The following is a 17,935-nucleotide window of genomic DNA, read 5'->3' as shown; positions in this document are numbered from 1 at the left end:
GTGTTAATACTTGTTTTTATTACACATACCACTACGTGTTTCGATCAATGTGGCCATTTTCAGGTCGTTATATGAACATAAACGGTCGTTATTCAACTGTGTGACTACCATGGAGCCATGTTGTAAATTAAATATTATTCGATTTCGTTGAATTTTGTGCACGTATCGTGTAACTGTCTTATAACATGTAAAAAAGATTAATGTTTAGAAGTTAAAGTTAAATCACCGCATGTCTGCAAAGACATAATTAACACCGACCAACGAAATAACGTAATCTATTACGAAGGGCAGGCCAACATCAACCCAATTACACTACACTATACTAATTTCGTTCAATCTAACTTCTAATGTTTTAACTTTTAATTTTTAAGTTTTTAATTTTTAACATACGAGGGACAGTTAGTAAATATATCACAAATGGATATAAAACGTAAAATATGTGATACTGGAAACTGGCGAAAAAAAATTATTTCTCGACATATCCTCCACCAACATTAATACACTTGTCAGTTTATCAGTGCGTCAAAATCCTCAAAATAGAAGTCTTTTGACTGTTGTCTCAGTTACTTCCCCTCCACAGTTTCAATTTCTTCGTCATCAGAGAAACGTTTGTCACCCAGCTGTGAATCGCTTTACGCGACAAACACATGGTACCATAAACAGGAAATATTTCTTTATGAAATTTTTTTTCATTGAGTTATTTTGCCGACAAAAACCCACAAGAGAACGCTGCTCTTCGATATTAAACTCCTCAAGCACAGTCGCCATTTTGACTACTGTAACCAGCCTATGAGCACACGTATGCGCGTCTGCTATCTAGACTCTTATGAAGCTGGACTCTACTGCTACCTTGTGACACAAATAGTTCCTCGAGGCAAATGATTGATGGTATGCTACATGTTACAGAAGCCAAAGACCGCATCCAAATTCTTCTACGATAGTGTAACATGGATGGACAGAGCGTTGCTAGGTAACTGGCAGTTAAAAACCTCGTGATCGAATACAAGGAAGGCAGCAATAGATGTACGGCGTTTTCTATGTGGTCGGCGCCGTGACCGCTACTATGCAACGTTCGGTAAATGTGTTTCAACAATAGAGGCTGTGTTTTCTGCGTGGTCGGTGCAGAGGCTATATAACGACAGTTCCAGACAGAAGAGACCCTGCGAGTCGTAGGAGGCGAAGAAAAGGGAAGTCTCAAATCTGAGAGAGTAAAATATGGTCGCGAGTCCCAAGGGACTCGGACCCAAGAAAGACTGCGCTCGTAAGGGCCAGGAGCATATACGAAAGACAGACACATCCAGTCGTCAGAGAGAGCGCCCCACAGAAATAATTCATATCTGGGGCTCGATACCAAGACTTACTGACTGATTGACCGTCAGTCGCAAGGTGACTTTGACTTTGACTTTGAACAGTTTTAGTTCTTAAGTGACAGTGATAAAGTGGAGAATCCAGGAGGGTTCAGCAGTTGAGAGCACAAGGACTAGAATGGAGCGTGAATTGTGAAGACTAACTTAGCGAATTGGAACCAGGAATACAGAAGAGTACAAGAAATCAGCCAGGGAGGATTCAGCTTGTGATCTGGAAACTTTATGTGTGCTGTAGCACAGTGATATTGGGAGTGTGTGATTTAGTGAGACTTTTATAGTACCCGGGATATAAACCTGTGAAGACTACTGCAGACAGACTAAAGAGATCAGTGTGTAGTGATAGTATATTACGTAAATCATTAACAGTGTTATAATTAATTGTAATTACATGTGGGTTGTTCATAAAACCAATTATCATGCAAAACCCGCGTCTCAGTCGCCTAAATACGTTACAATACCTATACTTTTCCAATCCATAATTCAAAGGCATCCTCTCATTCCAAGTTTAGTGCTGTACCGACTTGAGGAACGTCGTTAAATAGGTATAAACTCAGAAACATTTAATGTATAACTCCCTATGAATCCTGCATATCTCCCTAGTATAAAAATTTAATGTCAGCCAAAAATATTAGGCACATGCCTGCGTGGTTGGCTTCTTTATTTTTCTTCTAGCAAAATGGTGACGACAGTGATAAATTACGAATGGGCTGAAAAAGCTTTCTCTGCTCTCCTCTGTAGGCTTCAGGCAGCAGACGCCTAGCTCTTTAGTCCTTGACGATCCCGTGGTTTTATCACTAAGCAGATGACAATGTAACTAAAGTGTTAATATAAATACATGCACATAAAGTGTCGGCCTGTCCCCCAGCGCAGACCGCGGCTCGGTGAAGAGAGCAGGACGGATGGTTTAGATACAGCGCAGCAGCGGGAAGTAGCAATGAATGGGCACAATACTGCCTTCTGAATTGTAAGGCCTTTCAGTTTGGAGACAAACGTTTCGGAGGAACAAATTGCCTTCATCTTCAGGGTTTAATTGTAAGCGAAACAAAAAAACTAACAAAGCAGGCGGTAAGCTGAACTTAGTGTGCCGTTTGCTTCTGCTGATTTCCTGTTTCGCTTATTTTTTTACCTTGAAAATGGGGGCGATACGTTCGCCCCCTTGTTCCTCAGTGTTACAACCCAGAATACCGCACTCTTCATGGTCAATGCAGTGAAAACCTCAAACCCGAAACATATTAACAACGTATGATGTGGGAAGCCATTATATGACTCAAAGAGGCAAAAGGATTTATACCAGAGCCCTCTGCCAGAAGAACGGAGGATCTATTGAAGCTAAACAGAGACCAATTAAGATAAGCGATAGGGATATTTACAGGGCACTGTCACCTACAAGGACACCTGTTCAAACTGGGGTTGACAGATGATCCTACGTGTTTAAGATGCCTATAAGAGGTTGGATGCCGGTCACGGTAGCCGAGCGGTCTAAGGCATGCACTGTCTTCGCTCGCTCGGAAGCCGGGATCGTGGGTTCGAATCCCACTCAGGGCATGGATGTTTGTGTGCGTTTTTCTGTGTTTGTCTACAGGTAGAGGCCTTGCGATGAGCTGATCACTCGCCCAAGGAGTCCTACCGAATGTGTAAGATCTAGCAAACCGAAGTGAAACGGAGAGTTTCATGGAGGTAGGCCTAGGCCCAAATGAGGGCTGTAGCGCCAAAGGAAAAAAAAATTGGAGGTTGGATCAGCCATACACATCTTATGTGATTGTGAGGCCATAGCTTCTTTAAGATTTCGTCACCTGGGCCACTTCTTCATGGAACCAAGTGACAATTATGACGCTCCCATAAATAGGGTCCTGCATTTCATTCAAAGTGTAGGATTAATAAAGGGTTAATCAAAGGGGAAACACAATAGATCAGTGATGGTCGCGGCGCAAGGGCCAAATTGCTATGGCCCACCCTTATCATACATACAGTACATAAAACAACGTAGGATTTGAGGTTCTCGGAGAGGTGGTTGTGAACAGTTCTATCTTCTGAGTTAATACGCCTTATAATTCGTCGAATATCGCGCGACGTTTCGGAAGAACATCTCGCTTCCCTCTTCAGGGTCAAAGAATAAACCGAGCAAGAAAACAGCGTGAAAGTAAATGATTTCACTCTAGTTGAATGCGACATGTTACTCCGAAACGTCGGTTGGCTTTCATTACACTACATGGCGTTATATCCCTGCTGATAGAACTTTTCAGATATAAAGAACATTTAGAAACAAAATAAAATAACTTAATAGCAGGCATGAGTAGTCCACAAACCCATTAACTCCACTTCCTCCACCAGACTATGAATCACACAGATACCTTCCGTTTCCTCGACCGCAGCCACAAATNCCCCCCTTCCCCGGAAGCGTCAGCACGTTACGGAGTTTGTAAGCTCCCACATATCATTGCACTTGTAGGGTGCGACCGCTCTCACATGCCACTTCAAATCTCGCACTATGTCTCACCTGCCGCAAATGTTTTCGGTTCTCTGTAGCTGCCATAAAATATTCCTTCGCAAATACCCAGTTTTAGCACATACGTACGTAAAATAAATGCTTGCTGCCATTCAGTCCAGACCCTTTCGTCTTCTCTCTGGCTGTCTATAAACACAAAAATTAGAATATACAAAAAAATACAACTTTGCCTATAGTTCTGTATAGGTGTGAAATTTGGTCTCTGACATTAATGGAGTAACTTCGACTGAGGGTGTTTGAGAACAGGGTGCTGAGGGGAATATGCAGACCGAAAACGGATGAAGTGACGCTAGGTTGGAGAAAACTGCATAATGAGGAACTTCATAACTCGTACTCTTCGCCAAGTATAATTAGAATGATCAAGTCAAAGAGAATGGCGTGGGCAGGGCGTTTAGCAAGAATGGGGGAGAAGAGGAAAGCATATAGGATATGAGTGTGAAAGCCAGAAGGAAAGAAACCAATTGGAAGACCAAGATGTAGGTGGGTGGACAATATTAAAATGGATCTTACAGAGACAGGATGGGATTGTATGGATTGGATTGATCTGGCTCAGGATAGGGACCTGTGGAGAGCTCTTGTGAACACGGTAATGAACATTCGGGTTCCAAAAATGCTGGGAATTTCTTGAGTAGCTGAACAATTGGCAGCTTCTCAAGAAGGGCTCAGCTGATGAGTGAGCGTACGTAAAATATTCCCACTTTCTACTCAATATATACATAATTTATCCCTAAACAAGTTTCGTTCTCATCACTGCGTAATAAACGTCCAGTGACTTTTGTTTGTCATATATATAGGCGATAGTGTGCCTTCTATCTTAGTGGAGTGAAATCGCTCACAAAAGAGCTTCTCATCCTTACAAACAACTTTGCTGCATCTTATTCTAATCAGTATCCACTGTCAAATTATACACTGAATGTACACCGGCCCTTGAGTCACTGAGTAAAGTGCGTAAGTGACTGCTGAATAGACTACTAATTTAGTGCAACTTCGAAACGTACTATATGAGAACACCACATTCCACAAGGGCAATAATAACCTGTTTGTAACTATTATTCTAAAAATATGGAATGCTTTCGAAAATTATGTGGAAAATATTTCGATCCTTTGACAATAGTCGTCAGAAATATAATACAACATTTTGTAAATAAGTTCTCTGAGAGCAGATGTACATAAAAAACATGCACAAATAGAATCGCGTACATTGGAGTTACGATACTGGAGATGAGATATCATATTTGATTGGAGTTACGATATTGGAGATGAGATATCATATTTGATTGGAGTTACGATATTGGAGATGGGATATCTTTGTATATTTCTTCTCCTATTGTTGTGACGCTTCGTTGTCTAGTGCAGTTCACAAACTCATAATTCGTAGCCCTAAATAGCAAAGGGCTATGGGCTGGACGGCGGGTGGTCAATTCACGACAGGGAAAGAGATTTTTCTCACCTCTACCGAGTCCAGAAGAGGTCTGAGGCCTATTCAGCCTCATATCCAGTCGAGACCGCGGGCTCTTTCCCGGGGAGTAAAGTGGCAGGGGCGTAAAGCAGACCAGTCACCTCCATCTAGTGTCGAAATCAATAATGTGGAGCTATACTTCCACCTCCATACGTCTTTATGGCGTGGTGCTTAATAAAACAAAAGGACAATTTTACTTTACATGAAAGTGTCATGGACCAACGGATCACCACCATCGAAGTATTTTTTTATTGCTAGTGGGGTGGTACTAAGTCCCTTGTACTGCGGCCACTTCTGGCCTAATGTACCAGCCCCAGATGATAGGCGAGGATGATTGTGGAGCAATTGGTGGAATGTAAATTGGCAGGGGAAACCGAAGTACTCGGAGAAAACCTGCCCCAGCGCCACTTTGTCCACCACAAATGTCTAAGATTAAGAAACTGAAGTGAAATGAGCGATTCACGGATGCCCTATGCTCCCGGTGGGACCAGCAGAAGAATAAGGAGAATAAGACTCCTATCTGTGAAGCATAAAAATGTACACTTCTGGCTAGCTGACAACAAGGCACGTTATTCCTAAATGATATGGCGGTTATCGTTTGTTAAAGGAACTTCTTCTTGCGATGCAACTTCAAATTTGTCAGTGTGTTCACAGAACTCCACCACTGGACCCCACATACTTGCAAAACAGACGTTTTCTACACTTAGAATTCTTACTTTCACAGCCTGTCTCCAAGCTGTAGTAACTGTGCGTTACTGCTTATGTACCATATCTCGACATCTCACTCCGCAACTCAAGACCCCCCAATGCCGTAGCGACAAGGGATACGCCCAGTCTTCCTGCAGCAGAAATTGGGGGAATTTTTTCTAGACAATAAAAATAAATAAGTTACTCATTTTACCATCCTCTTTCTTCTTTAACACACTGCAATTTCCTTCCAGAAAGTGCACCAAAGAATCGGTCCACATCGGTGGCTTGCACGAAAATTAAGTGGCACAACACTTCACGTTCGACTTTCCTCCCGAAAAGGATGGATTTATAGCAACAAAAATTTCTGCGACAGTTTTTCTTGCGCAAGCGCGAACAATTTTTGCAGAAATTATTCGACTTTTAGGGAACTTGATACGAATACTGTACCAATAAAGACCGCCCTACATACTGCTAACACAGCGGAATTACAAACATCCGAAGTTTCCGAGGATTTAGCCCCATTTTGTACATATATAACCATGAATTTCTGCGCATTAAGACAATTTGACAATTGTGCAAATCCTGTCATGTTCTAATTTGGAAAAAATATGGCGGCGGCTCGAACTACATACTCACCTCTTGGTGCAAATGGCTAACAAACAACTACAAGAAATGTGATATTTGGAATGGAAATATGAAGCGAACATGCCTGAAACATTGTAGGAAAACGTTCTGTAGTTACAGACATGGGAACTATGACTGTGCACAGTTTTAATGAAGTCAAAAATGTGTGCTGCTGGATGTTATAGAGAGACATGAAGCACTGAGTTCTGTGACTGTTATAGTCTGATATTCTTCTTTATTTCTCTCTTCTCGCTCCCACTTTGGAGCATAGGGCTGATTTCTCAGTGTCATGATCATTTTACACATGGTAGGACTCTTTGGACGGGTGATCAGCTCGTCGCAGGGCTTCTACCTAAACACAGGACAACACAATCACAGAATACAGGCATACACACACCGAACATGCATGTCTTGTGTGGGATTCGAACCCACGATCCCGGCTTCCGAGCGAACAAAGACAGCAGATGTCTTAGACCGCTCGGTTACCGTGACCAGCTTTCTCCTTTTCACAGGGAAGTATTTCAAATGGAAATATATGCCTATGTTTACAGGACGATAGAATAAAATGTATCTTTGAGGACTAGAATGAGAGACTGTGGACAGAATACAAACGGTTCAATAAAGGTTCAACGGAAGTAATTCGTGTAAACAGTAATACATTTTCAAGATACATAATTTTATAAGCAGGGTTTTTTCCTTTTACTGCCTGAAAGAGTATAAGCTCTTCAAGCATGGCCTTGTACGGCGCAGTTAGTCACACTAACGTTATTTTATTAACGTTGCACAGGACTGCAAATGAAGTTTCATATGCGGTGTTAACTCATACCGTCTAACGTGAGTGAATAGCTCAGCTTTAGTGTGGCTTCCCTCTGCACACAGCAATGAAGTCTCCACAACACGTCTCCCTCACTCAGTGAAGAGATAACCGTTGCATGGCCTCAAGCTTCAGTTCCACCCAACTGCCTTATTCCTTTGTCTTCAACAGTTACGACCCACAGTTAGTACTTAACACAGAAGGTAGGTGGAAGGACTGTCGTCATACAATTTATTTTTCATTTCTATACTGCTGTCCCGTCATAGAAACTTGAGACATAACACAAGTTTAACGCCCAGTTATGATGAAGTGCCCTGTTGTTCTGCTGAACAAGATTTCTTGTTGTCGTGTAGTAAAGTGTCATGGATAATGGTTTGAGCTCAGTAAGTAGGGAAATTTACAAATATGGGTTCAAATCTCGCAGAAGTTATAAATATATATGTGTGTGTTCTCGTGGTGTTACGATCTCATCTCTCGCTGCTATTCACTCGGTGTGAAGGATTCCATTAAGGTCTACGATATTCAAGGGACCCTAGTAAATGTTACAGGATGATGATAACTTCAGGATACGTCCAGAAGGAAAGAAGAAAATGTATAATACAAGTAAATCAGGGTGATGAGGGCGAAGAAGAAAAAAAATAGTCGAAAGCAGCAAATTCCAAACGAAAATAACGCAGTAACCAACAAGAATAATGTGAAAACACGAACACGAAAAAGAATGCCTACATGCTCTCAGGATGACGCTTTTAAAGTCTCTCCGCAATTATTCAGATATCCCCTTTTACAAAATAATACTGATTCGATCATTCGTTGTGAGTGTCCTCTGTTTAAAGTATCCTGTTTGTGAAACTGTGCAGTCTTCATTGACTCCTGATGCTGTATAAACCTGCCATATTATTTACCGTCAGTTTTAATATATTCGTTCTTTTATTTAACCTTGCAATATAAATTGAACATACAGCATAACACCGAATGGAACAGCGGTTAGAAACCACGACTTGCAAAGGATGTGGAAAACACTACACATTTTCAGGTAGGCTTGAGAGGACCGAGGATAAATGGAATAAGGGATTGTAAATTAATGAATATTGAAGAGAGAGAGAGAGGAGGCAAATACTAACGAGATATGGAAGAACTGTTTCTTTTCCTTACTTACGAGCCGTTCAAATACAAATGACGGATTAAGATTTTAAACCTACTGAAATAAAATAGAATACATTAAAATACATCGTACTACGTGTAAAACATATGCCCAGTTACAGCGTTCCTCTCTAGACTCATGCATGCATTCATTTGCAGAGTAATCCGTGTGTACATAACAGATATCTCCCTCTCTGAACTGTACGTGTACCAAGTTCTACCGCTGCATGCGGTATTTGTTATATACCATTACGGCTTCGATTAATCGAAAAGAGAGCTTGAAGAACAAACAGCTAAAGTACATGCTGTCCAGTGCTGTTCCTTAATCTTGTGGTCTATATATGAAATCTCTGAAAATCTGCTTCAGAACCTTGATCTCCAGCCCGGGTGGAATTATGTAGAGACTTGACAAACTCCGGTGAATTTTATTTTATTTCAACATCCTGTTGCATTGCGGCATAAGTTTTAGATCGCAAGAATGCCGTCTATAATGCAACAATAACCTTATATAAAAGACATTAAAATATATTTAATACAGACAAGTGTACAGTGCAGTGGTCTCTCCAATAGCAAAAAATGTTTATTATCAAAAATATCAAATAGAACTCATTCTTTTATGTTTCGTCTTTGTAACTTAAAAGAAATGTAATAAAGAGCTTCAGCATTCTTGTATGTGCTGCAAAGGAATGTTAAATATAGAGACTAATGTCATCCATGACAAACTTTCCGCCGCTCAGCTGCTAACGAAATTCCTCATCCTTTATAGAAGCAGAGCACACACTGCCGTGGCACGGCGCACCGTCCTCAACCATTGCAAGTTTCATCTAAGTCTTCCAAACTGTCTTTTCTCTTCAAGTTTCTCCGTCAAAATTTTGTATGCATTTCTCATAATCTCATGCATGTTAAATGTCCCGTCCCTGTGTTCCTCTATATTTTCGTTACTAACTTCACTTAGAACAGTCTTTCTGGAAAAACTAATGGCTGCTATACTATTCAAGAAATTCCCAGCATTCTATGCAACCCGAAGGACCATTATAGTGTCACTAAAAACACATCACGAGTGTCTGAGTCAAATTAACCCAGTTTCCACCCTCCCATTCTATTTCGTTTATACATGTATTAATATTATAAGCCCATCTATAACCAGTTCTTGTCAGTGGTCTCTTCCCTTCAGGTATCACAAACAACTCTCTGTGTGAACTAATCATACTGTGACAGGAAGCCTAAAAGCAGGAATAATGAATTGCCAGACAACGGCTCGCTAACACACGTTTCCGTGACAAGTCGCTTAAAAACCTTTTGCTAGGCAACAGCTCGGTAAACACCGCCTAAAAGCCGCAATAGTGGAGCCAGACACGGTATTATCAATTTTGCTAGGCAACGGTTCATGCACAACTTGCAAAGGACAAAATAATTACTTACATACGAATTTAGAATTCCGAGAAATTAACAAACAAAAAAATCCGTGGCCTGTAGTCCGCAAGAGAATTATATCGACCGAGCGACCGCCGCTTGTCAGAGAAGTTAGTTTCAACTTTAGCGGATAGAGGGTGTCGCGTCTTCTGCGAAACGGAATCCCACGGCTCTTAATCTCTGTTTCTAACCCGGAGCAGCTATTTCCTTGAAATAGCTCAATTATCCTCACGAGGCTGAGTGGACCCCGTTTCAGATCCACTACTTCTCAGAAAATCTGGTAGCGCCGGGAATCGAACCCGGGACTTCTGGCACTGTAGCCAAGAACTCTGATCACTAGGCCGAGAAATTACCATGAAATCAAATTGTATATTAGGAGTGTATGAAGTTCGAATTAGCTCTGAGGGGAATCATGACTGTGTTTGACTTGGTTCATCCTGGTCCGTCACACCAGCAAAAGTATAAAAGAGCATGAACGCCGCCCAGTGTGATTGATCAGTGAAATTGTAATAATGGTTTCCGTATGTACTGATATGTCCTTCTGAAGATGTTCGTTCCAACCGAAACATGTAAAGAAGGAATTATTAAAGAAAGGGGAAAAAAAAACATTTATCAACCACACTGGACGGCGTTGATGAACTTTTATGCCAAGACTGTGTTCATTAAAATAAGGGTAACTAAGCCAATAACTATTGGCTGAAATAACTTCTGAAGCGATTTTTGTCCATCCGGACGTGAAATGAATACTGTAAGCATGTGTGAACTGAATATATATAACTCAGGGACTAGACCAGCGGTGGTCTCTTGTACACAGCGACGGACTTCTGGTTAAAAATGGCGAGGAATTTCTTGACCAGCTGAGCGATTATCAGTTTGTCATGTAATATTCTGTTCAATGGAGTTGGTAATTTCATTATAGGCTCCTGCCTAAAGGAAAAGTTGGGTTTCTATTAAAGTGATGTGTCTTTGTGTGCTCATTTCGCACCATTGTAACTGTACCAACGACTTCTATTAAAGTTCCATAATTAATTTATTTGAAGCTTACCATTACGCTATTCTTAACATCTTGTTTCAAGAATACAAACATGGCCGTCTTGAGATTGTATTAAGTTTTATTCACGTTTATATAGCATCATAATATTTTTCCCCTCCTCTCGCTCCTATTTTGGAGCACAGGGCTGATTTCTCAGTTTCATGATCATTTTTACAGACGGTAGGACTCCTTGGACGGGTGATCAGTTCGTCGCAAGGCCGCTACCTAAACACAGGACAGCACAAACACAGAATAAACGAATATTAGATTTAATTTTACCGACCACACAACACGTTTTTTTATTTACTGTCACACTACATGTTTCGAGTAGTGTGACAGTAAATAAAAAAACGTGTTGTGTGGTCGGTAAAATTAAATCTAATATTCATTAAAATACACAACAGGATGCAACAAACAATTAAACAGAATAAACGCATACACACACCGAACATCCATGCCTTGTGTAGGATTCGAACCCACGATCCCGGATTCCGAGCGCGCGAAGACAGTGCATGCCTTAGACCGCTCGGCTACCGTGACCGGCATCACAGTATAGCACATGCTTAATATGGTTAACAATATGGGAACAAATATACAGATCTTCCTTCGGCTTTATGGAAATATCATACTAAGCATAATATTCTGAGATCAATATGCCTAATCTGTGTAAATAAAATGGTTTCAGTTCCTTACTAGAGAGTTGAGTTAAGAAGTTACAATGCACGACAGCTCAGCTGGTTAACTGACACAGGCTGAACGCCCAGGGTTTGATTCCTGGTTGGACGTGAATTCTTCTTACTTCATCACACTGAGACCGGCTCTGGGAACCACATAATCTTCGGTCCAGTGAGTACCTGGGGCTCCGTCCACGTGCTAAACCAGCCGGAGCGCAGAAGTTCACGCGCAATCATGTTACGTAAGCCTTCATGTTGTGATGTCTGGATACAAGGACAAAACTACACAGGGCCGAATCCATATTCTATTCTTATTCTCTCAAGTTTATGTTCTCCATTTCTTAGTTCATGTAATGACGCTTTCTCAACTGCATGTGTTGTATTCTATCGAATGGGAGGATATATGTAAATAACAAATTTAGAATGATGCTTAAATAAGCGGTGGTGGCCATTGTCTTGGAGGGACTGAGGAACACTGTGAAAAGCCTCAATCCGAATACACCGTCTCCTGACTCAGAGCAGAAGCCGACATGGCAATGTGCGAAGGTGTGAAGTTATATTTACAAAAGAGGAGAACAAATGTTTATTGTGGCGAGCAAGGTCTGCTTCTGTTACGAGTAATCCCCCATATGAAGTTCTGCTTAATTTTGGGGAGCTGTTAGAAAATCGCGTTATGTTTACTCTTGACTGTAACAGCTAAAACACCGAGCTGTTAACATTCACTCCCTTCACTTTGTATAACTTAATTACGTAGTACATATGGAGAGTGATTAATTATGCAGATGTTCCAGAGAAAGCTAATGCAGTTAGTGTGATGTAAGCAGAACAAAAGTCAAATTATTTTACAGGAATGTTTCAAGAGACAGTATTTGTTGGTAAAAATAAAGATTGTGTTCATTAAGAACTGCATGAAGAGTGGCCTAAATAATCAGTAATTCGATATATTTCTAAAATTCAGTAACTCACCTTTCCTAATGTATCACGTATTTTTCTGGAAATTGTGTCCTCTTTTTACAATATAATTCTGTCCATGTGATTTTGTTGCGTTAGTCAACAGAAACAGACGAAAGTGTCAGTGCTGTAAGATCGGATAGCCCCGTCTTTGGGTACACGGTAGCCAAATATTTCGGCAGGCGTGTAAAAAGGAATTATTCATAAAAATTACAGCTATCAATTTTCTGTGCTACGAGCAATGAGTTTCAGATTATTTAAGTTTTCAATGACGGAGAACAAGTGAGTGAGAAACATTCGCAAGGGCTAAGAGATGTTAAGTACACCACCACTTCCATTCTTTAATGCCATCACGCTAGCATTATATATCGTTACATATGTAACATGTATATATTATATATATAATCCGTGGGCTGCAGTCCGCAAGCGAACTATACCGACCGAGCGACCGCCGCTTGTCGGTGAAATTACTGCCAACTTTGGCAGATAGAGGGTGTCGCGTGGTCAGTGCAACGGATCCCCATGGCCGTTAATCTCGGTTCTCTAGACCGGAGCTACTATTTCCTTGAAATAGCTCCTCAATTATTCTCGCGAGGCTGAGTGGACCCCGTTCCAGACTCACTACTTCTCAAAAAATCTGGTAGCGCCGGGAATCGAACCCGGATCCTCTGGATCTGTAGGCAGGAACTCTGACCACTAGACCACAGAGGTGGGCATGTTAGCAGAGGTACTTCACAATCGGTATCTTTGACAGAAGCATCAAAACAAATCTAAACATTTCATGAGTCTGTAACTATAACTACAAATTTTCTGTGCCACAATCTGACTCCACATTCGCCATTTCCTGTGTCCTGTACTCCAAAGATGCCTATTATACGAGGGAAAATCGAAGTCTTTGCCCCTATTTTTTTCNTCCTCCATGAGAACGCCAGGTCTCATGTGGCAAACAGAACCACCACCCAACTGCAGTCATTCGGATGGGAGATTATGGAGCATGCACCGTATAGCCCAGACCTCGCCCGNCTAGTTTGGAGATGCCGCTGTTGTAGAATTCGGCCGATTGAGCGCGGAACCACCGCCGGATAGCGGTTTTCCCGTCGTCGTTGGAAATAAACCTCTGGCCTGCCAGGAACTTCTTCAGTGGACCGAACACGTGGTAATCACTGGAAGCGAGGTCTGGGCTATACGGTGCATGCTTCATAAACTCTCATCCGAATGACTGCAGTCGGGCGGCTGTCCTGTTTGCCACATGAGGCCTGGCGTTGTCATGGAGGTGAACCACATCGTCCACGAAAATCCCCGGGCGCGACTAGTCATTCGGATGGGAGATTATGGAGCATGCACCGTATAGCCGAGACCTCGCTCCCAGTGATTACCACGTGTTCGGTCCACTAAAGTTCCTGGCAGGCCAGAGGTTCATTTCCAACGACGACGCGAAAACCGCTATCCGGCGGTGGTTCCGCGCTCAATCGGCCGAATTCTACAACAGCGGCATCTCCAAACTAGTGGTGCGACGGGACAAATGCCTGAACCGGGGTGGTGACTATGTGGAAATACAGTCAAAGGTACTTAGAACACTGCCTGTATTTTGATTTCCCTGTATGTGTGTTATTGTGCCTGAAAAAAATAGGGGCAAAGACTTCTTGATTTGCCTTCGTACCATTAAGAAAGTTGTAGTGGAGCAATTAATCGTTAAAAACTACTTAATTCCTAATCGCGTCTTAAGATGTCTAGCTCTAATTATACTGAAAGATTACTTTCCCATATTTGCTACAGCAGGTTGGGATCAAACCCAGAACGCTCTGAACGGTAACATGGTACGTTAACATCGCCGATTTAGGGTCCTCCATACAGCACTGTAAAAGAACCTAATATGAACACTAACTGTAACTTAGACCATTTAACGACACTGCTCAATAGTACATGCTGTAGCAAAGTGTAGTGTAGTGTAGTGTGTGTATAGTGTACAGTGTTACCAACAATTATCGTGGTCGCTAAAACTGCGTGTATAGGAAACCAAAACGTACCGCAAGTTCAGCATAAAAGAGAGACAATACCCTGTAAATCAATCCCGTGTGGAGGCGGGTTCGAATACCTCCACCGTAGCCACCGATTTTGTATAGTAAAATATGAGTGGCACGGGACATGGACAAGAGAATGACTGCGCTGACGAGACCCAGCAGCAATTGCAAGCTAGAGACCCATCCTCTCGTGGTGTGTGTATGCGTTTATTCTCTGTTTGTGTTGTCCTGTGTTTAGGTAGCGGTCTTGCGAAGAGGTAATCACTCGTCTAAGGTGTCCTACAGTATGTGAAAAATGATTTTTTTTTCCTTGGCACTACAGCCCCAGTGGGCCTAGGCCTACCTCCATGAACTTCTCCGTTCACGTGAAAAATGATTACGTAACTGAATAAGAGGCCAAGGCCCTAAATGGGCTGGAAGAGCCATTGAAAAAATATTTACTTATGATGTTACACTTAACGCTTTTACGTAGTATTAATAATAAAGGTTTAACATAATCAACGAACTCATCCTTCGAAATTAAAAATATCTTCAAAATGTTATTTATTTTACAAATAATTTCGCATGTATCCGCCATCCAGTCACGTGGTGTCTGCGGAATGGATTCGCCTTCAATTTACGAAGGCTTCAGCAAACTTGAACGTTCGCATTCTCTTTCTAACCACTCGGACCAAACCCGGGTCTAGTCAAGTGGGATTTATGGTGGACAAAGTGGCGCTGGGTCAGGTTTTCTCCGAGTACTCCGTTTCCCTTGCCAATCGTCATTCCACCAATTGCTCCACAATCACCCTCACCTATTATCTTGAGCTGGTACAATAGGCCAGAAGTGGCCGCAGTACAAGGGACTTGATCCCACCCCACTAGCAACAGAAAAAAAACCACTTGGACCGAGGCACAATTAAAGGCCACTCGAAACATCGATATAGAGATTGGTAAAGAGTACAAGGCCGGTCACGGTAGCCGAGCGGTCTAAGGCATGTACTGTCTTCGCTCGCTTGGAAACCGGGCTCGTGGGCTGGAATCTCACTAAGGGCGTGGATGTTTAGTTCGTGTGTGTGCGTTTTTCTGTGTTTGTGTACAAGCGGAGGCCTTGCAACGAGCCGATCACCAGCCCAAGGAGTCCTACCGAATGTGTAAGATGTACAAACAACGAAGTGAACGGAGAAGTTCATGGAGGTAGGCCTAGGCCCACTGGGGCTGTAGTGCGAAGGAAAAGAAAACAGTACAAGTCCGGGTTGTGAAGTTGCGAAGTGAATTCAACTAGCTCAGAACAGCGTCAAAAGGTACGCGTCCTTAGGTATTAGCTGTACTGAGCTTTGGATTCTGTTACCGGAAACTTGCTTGTATCCTAATCACTGTAGATAAGATAATTTCAATGTAGGGGCCATGATGGGCTGAGTACGAACATAGGATTAGGAAGGCAAGGAATACATACAGAATATTAATGAACATACCCGTTAGAATATTCAGTGGCGGATGGAATGGGTTACCGTAATATTAACCGTACAAAAATAAGTTTTGACGATGTGAGGTGGATTAAGCTGACTTCGTTCAGCGCATAACGGCGAAATTCGGTTAACATTCGGGCAGAGTTTAACTTTCGAATTCACGTTCGAAACATGGTCGAACGGTCACATTTTAAAACAGATCACTCACTCACTCACTCATGGAGCTGAGCCCTTCCTGAGAAGGTACAAACTGTGCAGCTACTCAAGAATTCCCAGGATTTTATGGAACCCGAAGGTTCATTACAGTGTTCACAAGAGCCCTCCACTGGTCCCTATCCTGAGTTAGATCAATCAAATTCATACCATCCCATCCTATCTCTTTAAGATCCATTTTAATACTGTGCACCCACCTACGTCTTGGTCATCCCAGTGGTCTCTTTCCTTCCGGTTTTCCCACCAATACCCTATATGCATTCCTTCTTTCCCCCCATTCGTGCTACCTTCCCTGCCCATCTCATCCTACTTCACTTCATTATTCTACTTATATTTGGAGAAAGAGTACAAGTTATGAAGCTCCTCATTTTAAAAACAAATCATGACTAGTAAATTTCAAATCCCTTCCAATTCATTGCTGACAGACGTCCCATAATTCAACAGTAAATACATTGTGTAACTTTTAAATGGTGTTTAAGAANGTTAATTTGTTAGTGTGACGGACCAGAATGAAAGACCTTAAACATTGTGTAACTTTTAAATGGTGTTTAAGATCAGATATCAGGTCCCACGAGGGACCTCAGGGAAATCGGTACTCAAAGCAAGATTTAAACCGCGCACCTCCCTAATGTCAGAATATTTATCGTTTGAACCAACTCTCCCCTTGGTTATTTTTAGATAGGGTCGTGTGAATGGTAAGTAGATTTTCTTTCAGTGGCGACAAAAAAGAGTCTTACCTTTACAAAAGCGACGAAGACAAACTCGATTGTAGTTTTACAACTAAACACACGCTGAATTTATACAAACTCACGTTTAATATTTTCGTCTTGCTTTATATGCTCATTCGAATTTCTAATCAGATGTTACCATATTTAAAAGGTCATGCTTTTTATGATGCAGTACAATTTTACACCGTGACGCTATGGGCTCATGGGAACCCTGTGATAATGAGCATGCATCAAACATACTCTGCTCCATGTTTGAGGTAACCAGGGCACTGCCTCAACTAACTTGTAATCACATGATTTACTCGCATGCGGGCACGTCTACAACACCAGGACTCTTCAAAATCGAAACAGAATTGTACTGTAATTAACACAATCAGATTCACAATAAAATTACAGTTCAGAAATCTAGCATCAATTTCACTTGGTCAAAAAAATCCCTAGCCATACGGAACATCAGGATTCATAATATTTTAATACTAAACTCTTTCCCCCATCTATGATTGAGCCTCACAAACTGTCTCTGCTGACCCTTCAGTCTTTTGAGCCTTTCACGACTAACAATATGTATCTATGAAAAGTAAAATATAAATGGGGCAGTCAACACAACAAATAATTGAAACTGAGACGAAATATTCAATTTAACATAGATAATAACATATCAGGAATATAGGTGTATATATTATCTAATCAAAATTTTAATCACGGATTGTGATATTATAAAACCTATTACTCTAAAATAGTGACCCATATTAATGCGCTAACATATTTAAAAATTCATAATTTACATACATATGCTTTTTGTGTGACTACTACTGTGTGACTGTTATTTAAGTATCCTGTTGCTCTCTACACTT

This window comes from Cryptotermes secundus, unplaced genomic scaffold, assembly GCF_002891405.2.
Source record: "Cryptotermes secundus unplaced genomic scaffold, Csec_1.0 scaffold78, whole genome shotgun sequence".
NCBI classification, from domain to species: domain Eukaryota; kingdom Metazoa; phylum Arthropoda; class Insecta; order Blattodea; family Kalotermitidae; genus Cryptotermes; species Cryptotermes secundus.
Note: the sequence above shows the minus strand (reverse complement) of the source record.